Source organism: Phyllobates terribilis, unplaced genomic scaffold (genome assembly GCF_046119375.1).
Source record: "Phyllobates terribilis strain yellow unplaced genomic scaffold, ASM4611937v1 Scaffold_4__5_contigs__length_816908805, whole genome shotgun sequence".
In the NCBI taxonomy this organism is placed as follows: Eukaryota; Metazoa; Chordata; class Amphibia; order Anura; family Dendrobatidae; genus Phyllobates; species Phyllobates terribilis.
This window is the reverse complement of record NW_027362764.1, coordinates 48,187,048-48,203,430: the sequence shown is the minus strand read 5'-3', so window position 1 is coordinate 48,203,430 and position 16,383 is coordinate 48,187,048. Positions and strand designations below refer to the sequence as shown.

The following is a 16,383-nucleotide window of genomic DNA, read 5'->3' as shown; positions in this document are numbered from 1 at the left end:
CTGACGTATGATACACTTGGTGAACCGAGTCAAGTGCCAAGGACTGTCGACTGGAAGCAGGTATCTCTGCCTGCGGACCAGGTAAGCTCACTTGAGTGGTATTCACCACCGAGAGGCAGTATGGAAGATGTTGACTGGTGGAAAGACTTGTTTTCATGCTTTGATTTTCCAGAAAAGACTTTGTAGAAACAAAGAACTGTTAAAGCATAGAGAGAGAGTTGGTCAAACGATGTACTCCTGGGAGGAGGATTCTCAGTCAGTAAAGATATCCTCATCAGCCTAATTGGTGAAAGGTGCTTTATAAAGTGCCAGCTAGTAGGACTCCTAGTAAAAGCACTGTGGGACACAGGAGCCCAAGCGAGCATTTTAAATGAAGAATAGAGAAGCCGCTACCTGCAACACACTTGCCTTTGGTCACTAAGAGACCTTTTGGGACCAGTGGAACTCCACGGCAAAGCAGTCAACCAGACCAAAATCCCTTTCAAAAGCTAGGTGAAAGTGACTTTCCAACTCAGGGCCACAAAGAACAGCAACACCATCGAGCTTTTGGTACCTTTTCTCGTGAACAATGATCAGAACGTGGCAGAGGATCCTATCCTGGGTTATAATGTAATCAGTGAGGTCATCACAAAACACAATGCAGGGGTGTTGGTGGTGGATGCAATCGCCACATCGCTCGCCATACTCAATGCCATTGCGGAAAATGTGATTCATAGAGTAAAGAAAGCACAGAATACAATGGACCTAAAAGAAGTCAAGGTAGGCTGGCATCCAACCATCATCCCTGCAAACCAAATGGTTGGGGTGAGGTGTGGAGTCCGGGTAGAACCGGGAAGAAAAGTCCAGAAAAGACTGTTTGTGCCAAAAGACTCCTCAGAACTTCCAGAAGGCCTAGTTCAAGATGAGACTGTGCTTACGATTGCTACTGTTGGGTTTGCTCGAGTGACAGTACCAGTGATGAATACTACGAAACACGAAATTAGACCGGATCCAAAGACTGTTAGGTCACATCGAAAACGTTAAAACGGTATATCCAGCCAGTGTGAGACCTGCTCAGGGGTCTACAGTGAATTCAGTCTCCCCACCAAGGAACAGGAGTTGCGCAGGGGATGAAATTGTGCAACCCACATCGGGGTCCTGGGATCCCCCAGTACCCCTGGAACACTAGTGTGCTGAAGATCTAGCACACAAGTTGGTTGAAGACGTACGAAAAGCTGCAGCTGAAGAGATGCTGATTGCTTTAATTGTGTTAATTGTTTATTTCTTAGGCATCCTACAAGAAAAAGGTTGTAAGATTAGGTTGTTATCAATGTTTATGAACGTTATACCAGTTTCAGAATTCCAATTTGTATATAAAGCTATCCAACTTTCACCACTGTCTCAGAATTGGTCAGATTAACCAATTCAAATGAATGTTGAGGACGAGATTCAAAAAGGAGGGAAGAGTGTGACATGCAGAAGTAGTGCTGTTGCAGAGTGTGACATGCAGAAGTAGTGCTGTTGCTTTAAAAGCATTCAGCAACTATTAGAAGTAAAACAAGGACAAAAGACAGGAAGTGTTATGCTCCGGAAGCATCCAGCAACTAGAGGGGTTAACATAGTCACAGGAGAAGGGGAGTGTTTTAGCAGAGCCCCAGGGGGATTGTGGGGAAGTTGTTTACTGTCTGGCTGGAGCCGAAGAGAAAGGTGGCTTATGATCTGTATCTCACAGAAGTCAAGGGAACAGAATTCAGGTCAGGAGGGAAGCTAAACAAAGGTCAGTTAGACTCCCTGAGCTAACAGTGTGGAGTATTATAGGCCAGGAAGATAAGGACTGGAAGGAAGCCTGTCATAGAGATCATCTCCCTCATCACACCCTTCCAACCTCCATCTCCATGGAGGATAAAGAACGCTGTGTACTATTGAGTCCTTGTGAAGGAAAAGTCTGTGGTTGTGTATGCATTAAAACTGTGCTGTATTGTGCTACCGGATAATAGACTGTGTACTGCTGAGCTGCAAAGGAGACTGTACTGTTATTACTGGAGCCTGTTGCTCAAAGAGACATTTGCATTGCACTGGCCGTGCCTCATTAAATATTACTGTTCTACCGTTTCTGAGGACTCTTGTCAGATGTGTCTGGACAGCAACTGAATCTATCGTGTGCCTGAGAGAAGTTGCAGCCTGTGGTCGCCCTGAGTAATGGTTTCCCCAGGATTCCAGCGAATTCATGTAACCGGTCTCGCCCCTATCTGAACATAGGCGGCGTGCGTGTAACACTATTAAAAAATCAGCTTGCTAATAACTGAGAATCTGTAGAGTTCATACAGAGAGTTCAATCTGAGCAAGCAAAGCTGCAGTGTAAAGCATGGGGGAGAGAGGCTCACAGCATCTGATGCTGACTCAAATATATATACAGTACAGACCATAAGTTGTGTTGTGCAGAAGTCTGGTGGATACACAGCTGATATTCCTACTGAATAGACTGTTAGAATTTGTATTATGGCAAGAAAAAAGCAGCTAAGAAAAACGAGTGGCCATCATTACTTTAAGAAATGAAGGTCAGTCAGTGCGAAAAATTGGGAAAACTTTGAAAGTGTCCCCAAGTGCAGTTGCAAAAACTATCAAGCGCTACAAAGAAACTGGCTCACATGTGGACCGCCCCAGGAAAGGAAGACCAAGAGTCACCTCTGCTTCTGAGGATAAGTTTATCAAAGTCACCAGCCTCAGAAATCGCAGGTTAACAGCAGCTCAGATTAGAGACCAGGTCAATTGCACACAGAGTTCTAGCAGCAGACACATCTCTACAACAACTGTTAAGAGGAGACTTTGTGCAGCAGGCCTTCATGGTAAAATAGCTGCTAGGAAACCACTGCTAAGGACAGGCAACAAGCAGAAGAGACTTGTTTGGGCTAAAAAACACAAGGAATGGACATTAGACCAGTGGAAATCTGTGCTTTGGTCTGATGAGTCCAAATTTGAGATCTTTGGTTCCAACCACCGTGTCTTTGTGCGACGCAGAAAAGGTGAACGGATGGACTCTACATGCCTGGTTCCCACCGTGAAGCATGGAGGAGGTGTGATGGTGTGGGGGTGCTTTGCAGGTGACACTGTTGGGGATTTATTCAAAATTGAAGGCATACTGAACCAGCATGGCTACCACAGCATCTTGCAGCGGCATGCTATTCCATCCGGTTTGAGTTTAGTTGGACCATCATTTATTTTTCAACAGGACAATGACCCCAAACACACCTCCAGGCTGTGTAAGGGCTATTTGACCAAGAAGGAGAGTGATGGGGTGCTACGCCAGATGACCTGGCCTCCACAGTCACCAGACCTGAACCCAATCGAGATGGTTTAGGGTGTGCTGGACCGCAGAGTGAAGGCAAAAGGGCCAACAAGTGCTAAGCGTCTCTGGGAACTCCTTCCAGATTGTTGGAAGACCATTTCTGGTGACTACCTCTTGAAGCTCATCAAGAGAATGCCAAGAGTGTGCAAAGCAGTCATCAAAGCAAAAGGTGGCTACTTTGAAGAACCTAGAATATAAGACATATTTTCAGTTGTTTCACACTTTTTTGTTAAGTATATAATTCCACATGTGTTAATTCATAGTTTTGATGCCTTCAGTGTGAATGTACAATTTTCAAAGTCATGAAAATACAGAAAAATCTTTAAATGAGAAGGTGTGTCCAAACTTTTCGTCTGTACTGTATGTAATTACTTTCCTAGCCCTGTCTGATAATTTGGCATTCACAGAGTCTGATCTATGCTGGACCATAGGACGTTTAAAATAATAAACATATACGCATGCATAATGGTCAATATTTCTGGAGCTAGCTAAGCCGCACTCCTCATCACACCCACCTTTTTTGGAAACACCCTCCGTGCACCCCGGGAACACACACTTTTGGACCGGGTTTACATAAACCACACCCCTTATGGCCCAAGTGTGCTCGGAAATCTGGTAAAGTTGGCAGACTAGGTATACATTGTAGCGTCGGCGTCCCTGCCTCCTGCTAGGCAGGGACGCTGTTCCCCTCACCTCTCTGCTCCGTGCCCGGCGGCTTCCTCCCGCTCTGCTTGCAGCGGCCGCTCTCCCCCGGTCACTGTGCTTAGGGCGCACGCGCGCGCGCTCCCCCTCTCTTAAAGGGGCCGCGCGCGTCGCCCTAAGGAGTCCCCGGCCAATGGCCGGAGGATCCCTCCATATATAAGGCACCTCCTCCAAAATGGAGGTGCCCGAGCAATGTTGTTGCACTGTTCACTACTCTGCTTCAGCCCTCAGGTCCCGTTGCCAGTTACCTGTCAGTTACCTGCCAGTCTCCTGCCAGTTTGCTGCCTGATTCCTGCCTGTCATCCGCTTTCCTGCTTGCTAGCCTGAGGTCCGACGGTCTGCCTTCCGACACCTGTCAGTCTGTCTATGGACCAGCTTGCCCGCTCACCTGGGAGCGCTCACCTGCTACCTGCCTGTTAGCCTACCTGGAGGCTCCGCCGTCACGTGCTGTGACAAACTGCCAGTCCCGAGACTCTTGCCCGCTCACCTGGGAGCGCTCATCTGCTACCTGCCTGTTAGCCTACCTGGAGGCTCCGCCGTCACGTGCCGTGACCACCTGCCAGTCCAGAGACTCTTGCCCGCTCGCCTGGGAGCGCTCATCTGCTACCTGCCTGTTAGCCTACCTGGAGGCTCCGCCGTCACGTGCTGTGACCACCTGCCAGTCCAGAGACTCTTGCCCGCTCACCTGGGAGCGCTTATCTGCTACCTGCCTGTTAGCCTACCTGGAGGCTCCGCCGTCACGTGCCGTGACCACCTGCCAGTCCAGAGACTCTTGCCCGCACACCTGGGAGCGCTCATCTGCTACCTGCCTGTTAGCCTACCTGGAGGCTCCGCCGTCACATGCTGTGACCACCTGCTTATCCAGAGACTCTCGCCTGCTCACCTGGGAGCACTCATCTGCCATCTGCCTGCTAGCCTACCTGGAGGCTCAGCCGTCACAGGTCATACCAGCCTGTTTACCCCGAGACTGTCCCGGTCACTTGCTGTGACCTCCTGCCCGTTTACCCAGAGACTGTCCCGGTCACTTGCCGTGACCTCCTGCCCGTTTACCCAGAGACTGTCCCGGTCACTTGCTGTGATCTCCTGCCCCTTTACCCAGAGACTGTCCCGGTCACTTGCCGTGACCTCCTGCCCGTTTACCCAGAGACTGTCCCGGTCACCTGCTGTGACTGCCTGCCTGTCTTCCCTGGTCGCCACCCGCTTCCTTACAAGGACCGCCCCCTTGTATAAGTTGCTCAGAGGTTCCGCCTCCCAGACCCGTTACAGTTTGCTCGGGCCATGGAACCCGGTGGCACCCAAGCTCCCTCGCTCTCGGACCTTTGTCATGAACTGTCCCGACAGAGGTCCCAACAGGAGTCCATCCTGGGTCACCTGCGGAATGTCAATACTCGCCTGGACACTTTGACTGCCCCACCAGCAACCACCGCTAGTGTCATGACTCGCAGCCCGGCTGCTCCGCTGCCCACCAATACCATAGTATCCTGCTCTGGAATCCGGCTTTCTGCACCTCCTCGCTTCGGAGGCGACTCCGCTCAAGCTCGGGGCTTCATTAACCAGTGCACCCTGCACTTTGAACACCAGTCCCACCAGTTTAATTCCGACCGGGCCAAAGTAGCCTTCATCATGTCCCATCTCACGGGAGAGGCACTGGCTTGGCTAAATCCTCTATGGGAGAGAGGAGACCCTCTGGTGTCCGACCTGCCAGCCTTTCTCACGGCTTTCCGGAAGGTCTTCGACGAACCCGGACGGAGGACCTCATCCACCTCATCTCTGCTACGCCTCCGTCAAGGGAGTCTCACCGTGGGCCAATATGCCATACGGTTCCGTACCCTTGCTTCGGAGCTGGCCTGGGATAACGACGCCCTGGTGTCCGTCTTCTGGGAGGGTCTGTCTGGCCGTATTAAAGATGAACTCGCCGGTCGGGACATTCCTACCACTCTCGACGACTTGATTACACTTGCCACCCGGATTGACATCCGGTTCCAGGAGCGCGCCAGGGAGGTCACCCGTGAGAGGAGGATTCCACGTCTAGTCCCTACCTTCCAGAGACCCGTCACTCCCTCTGTTACTCCCCAGGCACACTCACCTGAGCCTATGCAGGTCGACCAGACCAAGATGGTCAAGACCCGTCAAGACTTACGTCGTGCCGAGGGGAGCTGTTTCTACTGTGGCAGTAAGGAGCACCGGATCCGTTCCTGCCCTGAGAGGTCGGGAAACGCCTGTGTCTAGGATCGCTCAGAGAGGTCGCCCTAGACAAAAGTAAACCCTCTCCATCCCTGATGCTGTCTGTTTCTATCTTCTGCGGAGAGAACCGCTATTTTGAACTGGCTCAACTTGACTCTGGAGCTGCTGGAAATCTCATCTCTCAATCCCTGGTAGAAAAATACCACATTCCCACCAAACCTCTGGCCGTACCTTTATCTGTCGCCGCCGTGGATGGGGGTCTCTTACCACATCCCATCCAACTCATCACCGAATCTCTGACTCTACAGGTGGGAATGCTGCATTCTGAGAGCATCTCCTTTCATGTTCTGCCTGGACTCTCTCACGCACTATTGCTTGGCCTGCCTTGGCTCCAGAGACATGCACTCGTGCTTGACTGGCAGACCGGAGAGGTCCTTCGCTGGGGACAGGACTGCCATAAGACTTGTCTAGTTCCCGTTCGTCCTGCCCGTCCTTCTCCTACCCCAGCCAATCTGCCCGGTCTTCCGGTTCCCTATTGGTCTTATGCGGATGTCTTCAATAAAAAAGAGGCAGAGACTTTACCTCCTCATAGACCATACGACTGCCCAATCGACCTGATGCCCGGCTATACTCCTCCCCGTGGGCAAATCTACCCTTTGTCCGCTGCTGAAACCCGGTCCATGTCTGAATATATTGAGGAGAACCTGGCCCGGGGATTTATCCGGAAATCTACCTCCCCGGCGGGAGCAGGCTTCTTCTTTGTCAAAAAGAAGGACGGCTCACTCCGTCCATGTATAGACTATAGAGGCCTAAACCAGATTACTGTGAAGAATAAATACCCCCTTCCGCTTATTCCTGAATTATTTGACCGTCTGAGGGGGGCTAGAATCTTCACCAAACTGGATCTCCGTGGGGCGTATAACCTGGTCCGTATCCGTCAGGGGGATGAGTGGAAGACGGCATTCAATACCCGGGACGGCCACTATGAGTACCTTGTGATGCCCTTCGGTCTCTGTAACGCTCCTGCCGTCTTTCAAGAGTTGGTCAATGACATCTTCCGTGATCTTCTCTACTCCTGCGTGGTGGTGTACCTGGACGATATCTTGGTCTTCTCTCCGGATCTTCCTACTCACCGGAGGGACGTTCGTCAGGTCCTGCTCAGGCTCAGGCAGAACCACCTCTACGCTAAATATGAGAAGTGCATCTTTGAGCAGACCTCTCTTCCATTTCTGGGCTACATAATCTCTCAGACAGGTCTACAAATGGATCCTGAGAAACTGTCTGCCATCCAGAAGTGGCCCCGACCAGAGGGGTTGAAGGCTATTCAGCGGTTCCTGGGCTTCGCCAACTATTACCGCCTGTTCATACCGCACTTCTCTTCCCGGACCGCCCCTATCTCTGCTCTCACCCGTAAAGGTACGAACCCCAGAGAATGGCCGCCCGAAGCAGAGGAGGCATTTCTTTCCTTAAAACAGGCCTTCCTCTCCGCCTCGGTGCTGCATCGTCCGGACGGCAGCAAACAATTCTTCCTAGAAGTTGACGCCTCCTCCTCCGGAGCTGGGGCGGTACTTACCCAAAAATCTTCTTCCGGAAGAAAGGTAACCTGCGGCTTTTTCTCCAAACTTTTCTCCTCTTCTGAGCGCAATTATTCTATAGGAGACCGAGAATTGTTGGCCATTAAGATGGCACTGGAGGAGTGGCGTTACCTGCTCGAGGGGGCTCTCCACCCGGTAATAATTTACACTGACCACAAGAACTTGGCATATCTCCAGAGCGCCCAGAGACTTAACCCGCGCCAAGCCCGGTGGTCTTTGATTTCATTCTTCATTTTCGTCCGGCTGACAAAAACATCAAAGCTGACGCCCTGTCCCGATCCTTTCTGGTGTCTGATCTTGAGGAGGAGCCTAAACACATCATCGATCCCGCCAGAGTAATGCAGGTAGCCCCCGTGGGCCTAAATCGTCTCCCTCCCGGTAAGACGTTCGTAACGGAGTCCGATCGGGAGAAGATTCTACACTGGGGTCACTCGTCTAAGCTAGCTGGGCACGCCGGTCAGAAAAAGACCCTCCAGCTTATTACCCGGCACTACTGGTGGCCTACCCTGCACAAGGATGTAATTGACTTTGTTTCTGCCTGTGTGTCCTGCGACCGCAACAAAGTTCCGAGACACCTGCCTGCCGGCCGCCTTCTTCCTCTGCCTGTGCCTGCTGCCCCGTGGCAACATATAGCTATGGACTTCATAACAGATCTCCCCGTCTCTGCCGGTTGTACGGTCATTTGGGTGGTCGCTGACCGCTTTTCCAAAATGGCTCATTTTATTCCCCTGCCAGGCCTCCCTTCTGCTCCCGAGCTAGCTAAAGACTTTATCCACCACATCTTCCGTCTCCATGGTCTGCCTCTCCACATGGTGTCGGATCGTGGGGTTCAGTTCACCTCACGCTTCTGGAGAGCCACATGTAAACTGCTCGACGTCACCCTGGACTTCTCCTCCGCTTACCACCCACAGTCCAATGGTCAAGTGGAGCGGATCAATCAGAATTTGACCAGTTACCTCCGGCACTTCGTTAATGCCCACCATTCAGACTGGGTGGAACTCCTACCATGGGCCGAGTTCTCTTACAACAATCACGAGAGCGAATCTTCTTCTAAATCCCCGTTTTTTGTAGTCTTCGGTCAGCATCCTCGGATCCCTTTTCCTGTCTCCACCTCTGTGGACAACCCGGCCGCGGAATCTCTCGTTAGCAAATTTTCCTCCATTTGGGAGAGTACCCGATCCGCACTCCTTCAGTCGTCCGAGCGGATGAAGAGACACGCCGACAAAAAACGCCTGGATTCCCCACAATTTCGTCCCGGAGATAAAGTCTGGCTCTCATCCAAATATGTCCGGCTCAAGATTCCTTCCTATAAGTTAGGGCCTCGGTTCATCGGCCCACTGGAGGTTATCAAACAGATCAACCCGGTGGCCTATAAATTGAAACTCCCGGCCAACTTACGGATCCCTAACTCCTTCCATGTATCTCTTCTCAAACCCGTGGTACTTAACTCCTTTTCCAAGTCTACAGGTACGCCTCCTGCTCCGGTTTCTGCTGAAGACGAGTTTGAGGTAGAGAACATTCTGGCCACCAAAAGGGTAAGAGGAAAGACCTTTTTTCTAGTGGATTGGAAGGGGTTTGGTCCTGAGGAGAGAACATGGGAGCCCCGGGAGAACATCCATGCCCCTCTCATCCTTGCTGAATTTCTGTCTGGCCTAAAAAAGGGGGGGCCTAAAGGGGGGGGTACTGTAGCGTCGGCGTCCCTGCCTCCTGCTAGGCAGGGACGCTGTTCCCCTCACCTCTCTGCTCCGTGCCCGGCGGCTTCCTCCCGCTCTGCTTGCAGCGGCCGCTCTCCCCCGGTCACTGTGCTTAGGGCGCGCGCGCTCCCCCTCTCTTAAAGGGGCCGCGCGCGTCGCCCTAAGGAGTCCCCGGCCAATGGCCGGAGGATCCCTCCATATATAAGGCACCTCCTCCAAAATGGAGGTGCCCGAGCAATGTTGTTGCACTGTTCACTACTCTGCTTCAGCCCTCAGGTCCCGTTGCCTGTTACCTGCCTGTTACCTGCCAGTTACCTGTCAGTTACCTGCCAGTCTCCTGCCAGTTTGCTGCCTGATTCCTGCCTGTCATCCGCTTTCCTGCTTGCTAGCCTGAGGTCCGACGGTCTGCCTTCCGACACCTGTCAGTCTGTCTATGGACCAGCTTGCCCGCTCACCTGGGAGCGCTCACCTGCTACCTGCCTGTTAGCCTACCTGGAGGCTCCGCCGTCACGTGCTGTGACCACCTGCCAGTCCAGAGACTCTTGCCCGCTCGCCTGGGAGCGCTCATCTGCTACCTGCCTGTTAGCCTACCTGGAGGCTCCGCCGTCACGTGCTGTGACCACCTGCCAGTCCAGAGACTCTTGCCCGCTCACCTGGGAGCGCTCATCTGCTACCTGCCTGTTAGCCTACCTGGAGGCTCCGCCGTCACGTGCCGTGACCACCTGCCAGTCCAGAGACTCTTGCCCGCACACCTGGGAGCGCTCATCTGCTACCTGCCTGTTAGCCTACCTGGAGGCTCCGCCGTCACATGCTGTGACCACCTGCTTATCCAGAGACTCTCGCCTGCTCACCTGGGAGCACTCATCTGCCATCTGCCTGCTAGCCTACCTGGAGGCTCAGCCGTCACAGGTCGTTCCTGCCCGTTTACCCAGAGACTGTCCCGGTCACTTGCTGTGACCTCCTGCCCGTTTACCTAGAGACTGTCCCGGTCACTTGCCGTGACCTCCTGCCCGTTTACCCAGAGACTGTCCCGGTCACTTGCTGTGATCTCCTGCCCGTTTACCCAGAGACTGTCCCGGTCACTTGCCGTGACCTCCTGCCCGTTTACCCAGAGACTGTCCCGGTCACCTGCTGTGACTGCCTGCCTGTCTTCCCTGGTCGCCACCCGCTTCCTTACAAGGACCGCCCCCTTGTATAAGTTGCTCAGAGGTTCCGCCTCCCAGACCCGTTACATACATAGCACGTTATAGACTAAGATCATATGGAAAGAAAGTGCTATAAACAGTGAGAGGACCATACGTGCAGGAGCCCTCCACTGTCATAAAAGCTGCTCTTTTTCTTCTATGGAAACCCCTTTAAGACACCGCCCAGGTTGCTGTACCTCAAAGGAATTATGAAGACACAAGGATTTTTTGTTGTTTTATTTGTAACATTTAAATATATACAGTATATGCACTCAAACTTGCTTTTAAATGAGCAGGATCCCCCCTGTCTTTATTGCATAATGGTATAGCTCATTTCTTTAACATGGTCTGCTCTGAAGCCCCTCCCCACTATTCAGCACCACCTCCAATGAGAAAGAGGTCAGGCCGACTAGTGGGAGGAGTCATCACACAGAAAGGTCATGTGACAAGACAACAGTCAAATCAGGATACTGCAGATCAAGACACATTTTTGGCTAAACCATTATGAAGAGCAGAGACGGGGGTGTGCAGTATTTACTATTTGAAAAAAAAAAGAAAACAGGCAAAGAAAGAGAAGACCCCTTTTAAAAACAAACTGAAAACAAAAAAAAAACCACAAAAACAAATAAATTCTCGGACTATTTTAGGTTTTGGCGCTGCTGATGAATTATAGGCTTCCGGTTTTTTTTGCTTTGTGTTTCCATACAAATCAAGTCGGGTTGTTACGCGGTACTGTAATTACCTTTTCTGGATAAATATTGAACAGTAAATTTATATATTTCCTCGGAAACAGCCGGCGAGAAGCTGAAACTGCTATTAAATTCTTTCAGCGGCTCAGATCATGTGTCTAGCGAGTACAATGAGTATTGTGTACCTGTGACTGCAATTTAGGAACGCGATGAATGTGAGACAGATTAATAGGATTAATGGGATGAAAAAAGTGATTGGTTTCATGAAAGACACGCTACAGCAGCTCCAACTTGGAGTTACGCTCTGCACTAAATATTAGGAAGTTGCTCTAGTAGCAGTTCCCTGTTAAACTGACACTGAATGGGATTTGGGTACATGAGCCATCAGAGTCAGGTAGCTGCTGCAAAAGCGAAGAAATTATGTAGGGCAAGTGGCGACCTAATTGTTATCTATAAATGTATCAATAGTCTGTCTGATGATGGGTAATTTTAAGGGCTCCAGCATGGACCCTGGATGGTGGCAGAGTGCCTACAAGTCTACATTATGAATGCCGCCATAAGGTGTCTATGCAAAGCTCTACATTCTCTCTTTAAAGCAATGACAATTTGTTGTAGAGATTTGCAAGGAATCCATAAAAAAATAAATCGATGTCTTTATGTACAAAAATGTGCAATTACAGTGGGTACGGAAAGTATTCAGACCCCTTTAAGTTTTTCACTCTTTGTTTCTTTGCAGCCATTTGGTAAATTCTAAAAAGTTTTTTTTTTTTCTCATTAAAGTACACTCTGCACCCCATCTTGATTGAAAAAAAAACAGAAATGTAGAAATTTTTGCAAATTTATTAAAAAAGAAAAACTGAAATATCACATGGTCATAAGTATTCAGACCCTTTGCTCAGACACTCATATTTAAGTCACATGCTGTCCATTTCCTTGTGATCCTCCTTGAGATGGTTCTACTCCTTCATTGATGTCCAGCTGGGTTTAATTAAACTGATAGGACTTGATTTGGAAAGGCGCACACCTGTCTATATAAGACCTCACAGCCCACAGTGCATGTCAGACCCAATGAGAATCATGAGCTCAAAGGAACTGCCCAAGGAGCTCAGAGACAGAATTGTGGCAAGGCACAGATCTGGCCAATGTTACAAAAGAATTTCTGCATTACTCAAGGTTCCTAAGATCACAGTGGCCTCCATAATCCTTAAATGGAAGAAGTTTGGGACTACCAGAAGTCTTCCTAGACCTGGCCGTCCAGCCAAACTGAGCAATCGTGGGAGAAGAGCCTTGGTGAGAGAAGTAAAGAAGAATCCCAAGATCACTGTGGCTGAGCTCCAGAGATGCAGTAGGGAGATGGGAGAAAGTTCCACAAAGTCAACTATCACTGCAGCCCTCCACCAGTCGGGCCTTTATGGCAGAGTGGTCCGACGGAAGCCTCTCCTCAGTGCAAGACATATGAAAGCCCGCATAGAGTTTGCTCAAAAACACACGAAGGACTCCCAGATTATGAGAAATAAGATTCTCTGGTCTGATGAGACGAATATAGAACTTTTTGGTGATAATTCTAAGCGGTATGTGTGGAGAAAACCAGGCACTGCTCATCACCTGCCCAATACAATCCCAACAGTGAAACATGGTGGTGGCAGCATCATGCTATGGAGGTGTTTTTCAGTTGCAGGGACAGGAAGACTGGTTGCAATTGAAGGAAACATGAATGCGGCCAAGTACAGAGATATCCTGGATGAAAACCTCTTCCAGAGTGCTCTGGACCTCAGACTTGGCCGGAGGTTCACCTTCCAACAAGACAATGACCCTAAGCACACAGCTAAAATAACAAAGGAGTGGCTTCAGAACAACTCTGTGACCATTCTTGACTGGCCCAGCCAGAGCCCTGACCTAAACACAATTGGAGAGACCTGAAAATGCCTGTCCACCAACGTTCACCATCCAACCTGACGGAACTGGAGAGGATCTGCAAGGAAGAATGGCAGAGGATCCCCAAATCCAGATGTGAAAAACTTGTTGCATCATTCCCAAGAAGACTCATGGCTGTACTAGCTCAAAAGGGGGCTTCTACTCAATGCTGAGCAAAGGGTCTGAATACTTATGACCATGTGATATTTCAGTTTTTCTTTTTTAACAAATTTGCAAAAATTTCTGCATTTCTGTTTTTTTTCAGTAAGATGGGGTGCAGAGTGGACTTTAATGAGGAAAAAAAAGAAATTTTTAGAATTTACCAAATGGCTGCAATGAAACAAACAGTGAAAAAATTTAAGGGGATTGAATACTTTCCGTACCCACTGTATATTACAGATCTGTATCACAAAAATCTGTACTTGAGTTTGAACATGAGGCTAATGATGGTGCATCCACTACTTCTTGAGAAAAGAAGGTTTTTACTGGGAGCATAGAAGAAGATTCTCCACCGTAGGAGCCGTGACGCATAATGGAGGGTTGTCTACTTTAAAATCATTAAAGCATACAGGAGGGTTCTCTACTGTAAGAGCAGTGATGCATAGAAGAGGTTTCTCTACTACAATAACAGTGAAGTGTAGAGGAGGGTTTTCTATTGTAAAAGCAATAAAGCAGAAAGTAGCATTTTCTATTGTAAAATCAGTAAAGCATAGCGGAGGGTTTTCTAATGTAAAAGTAGTAAAGCATAGAGGAGAGTTCTCTGCTGTTCAAGCAGTGAAGTATAGAAGGGGATTCTCTACTGTGAAAGCTGTAAAGCATAGAAGGAGCTCCTCTACTGTAATAGAAGCAAAACATAGAGGAGAGTTTTCTATTGTAAAAGTAGTAAAGCATAGAGGAGGGTTTTCTATTGTAAAAGCAGTAAAATATAGACAAGGGTTTTCTATTGTAAGAGCTACATAGAATAGCTGAGGATTCTCTACTGAAAAAGCAGTGGAGCAGAGTAGAGATCTTTACTGTAAGAGCAGAAAAGCATACAAGAGGGTTCTGTACTGTAAGAGCAGTCACATCTAGAGGAGGTTTCTCTACTCTAAGAGTACTGAAGCATAGAGGATGGTTATCTACTGTAAGAGCAGTAATGCTACGTGCCCATAGGCTATATAGGCATTGTATTATGGATCGGCACCATAAAAATCTATATTTAGTTTTTAGTTAACAAGGGGGCATTCACTACATCTTGAGCTAAAAAAGTTTTTACCATCAGCATAGATGAGGATTCTCTACTGTAGTAGCAGTGAAGCTATGGGATTTCACACAATTTTGTAATGGTTAGAGGAATCATCCAGGACTATGATATTATTCGCCTATTGTCAGGATTCCAGTTGTCCTTCTACAGTTTGACCACTAGTGGCTGCTATTGTTCACCTTAATAATTGTGCTGCAATCTTACTCCTTACCACTGGAGGCTGCTGTTGTGTTCTGCAATTGCCTTTTACTAAGATGTCGGATTCTGAACTTGTGGAATCCATCTTGTTTCCTGTTTGGGCCTACTTAAAGCCGCATGGATTTCTCACTCATTGCTTGAGTATTGTGTCTAGCTGTTAGCCTAGTTTCCAGTCTCCAAGCTCCTGAACATTCTTACCTAGATTGTGCTCACCTATCTACAGATTGTTTCCTACAACTTCTTTTGCTAACTACAAGAACTTCTACTATCGCTTGCTGCTCCTGCTTGTGCTCCTTCGGCCACTGGTTTCCAGCAATACTACACCAGTACCGTAACACCTATATGTAGGACCAGGTCTTTGGAGGGGTCTAAAAACTGAAACTGGATTTTAAGAAGATACCCGCAGTCGAGGAAGAAGTTCACTGTTAATGGTGCTAGACCCGCATGGACCAGGGGTCCATCACAGAAGGGACCCAACAATGACGTGGGGTTCATCACAGAAAATGATGGTGGTATATGGCAGTATTACTAGACTGAAATAATCATAATAATTACTGTGCATGATGCTTGGGGCCCTTTCCTATTTCTCTCAAAATTATATATCGCCTAATAGTGTCCACATAATATGCAGTATCCAAATAACATGTCCTAAAAAGGGTGAAAAAAATGACTGCCATATAGTTCCCACACAGTACGGCACAATTCCTAAATATTACCACCATGTACTACTGAATAATAAAGAGTTGTTTAGTTTGCACCTGAGCCTGGGGCAATTTTGCTAAACTCTAGACAATTGGGTTAATTTACCAAGATTGTCAATTCATACATTGATCTAAGAGCAGAATGCACTGGTGGAAGAGGAGTCAGATTATTAGGAGGCGTTGATCTACATTGCGTCTTTTTTGCCTTTCTGTGCGCCAAATCTGGTGCATGAAAACCTGGTCCAAAAATTTATGCCACTTTTTGGCAGAAATTTTTGGATATTTGAAGAAGCCAAAAATGTAACTGGGGATAAATTTTTGTGCTTTAATTTCTGCAACTTTTTGGCATAAATTTTTGGATATTTCTCTTTAGGGGTCCCGGCCTTTTAGCTAAGCCCTACATTCTTTGTAGCAAAATATTGAGAGCAGTAGAAAGTTGCAAATTCCTGCCAAAATTTGCAATTTTTTTCCCTTTGAAAACAAGCACAAATTTCTACCAAAATACTTCCGAGAGAACTTTATCCTATTGAGTCTAATAGAGTAACCGCCATTCACCGTAAGTCGTAGCAAAGTTCACTTTCGCGCAATGAAAGAGAAGAACCACTCAGATGAAGGAATCGGCATTTTTTGGGTATAAAGGACAGTTGCCAATTTCTGCTTCGATTGGTACTTTTAGCAGCAATACTGTCAAAAAAGTAGGGGGACACATTCTTTATGGAGTCAACGGTAGAAAATTGTGCTCGTTTTCTATCAGGAAAAAAATTTGGGAAGAATTTGCAACTTTCCACTGCTCCACTTGGTAAAATTTTTGCAAATTTTGGAAAGAATTTGCAACTTTTTGCAACTTTCCACTGCTCTCAACATTTTGCTAAAAAGAGGTTTAACTGAAGCACCGAGGCTTCTACAGCCAGAGAAATGTCCAAAAATTTTTGCCCAAAAGTGGATTAAATTTTT

At 48.3% G+C, this 16,383-nt stretch overlaps 1 protein-coding gene across 7 annotated transcripts in view; it reads right to left on the bottom strand.

Moving 5' to 3' along the window:
* Positions 1-16,383, bottom strand: part of DYNC1I1 (dynein cytoplasmic 1 intermediate chain 1) — a 602,472-nt gene that overhangs the window by 157,000 nt on the left and 429,089 nt on the right. The gene's annotated exons all lie outside the window — the stretch shown is intronic.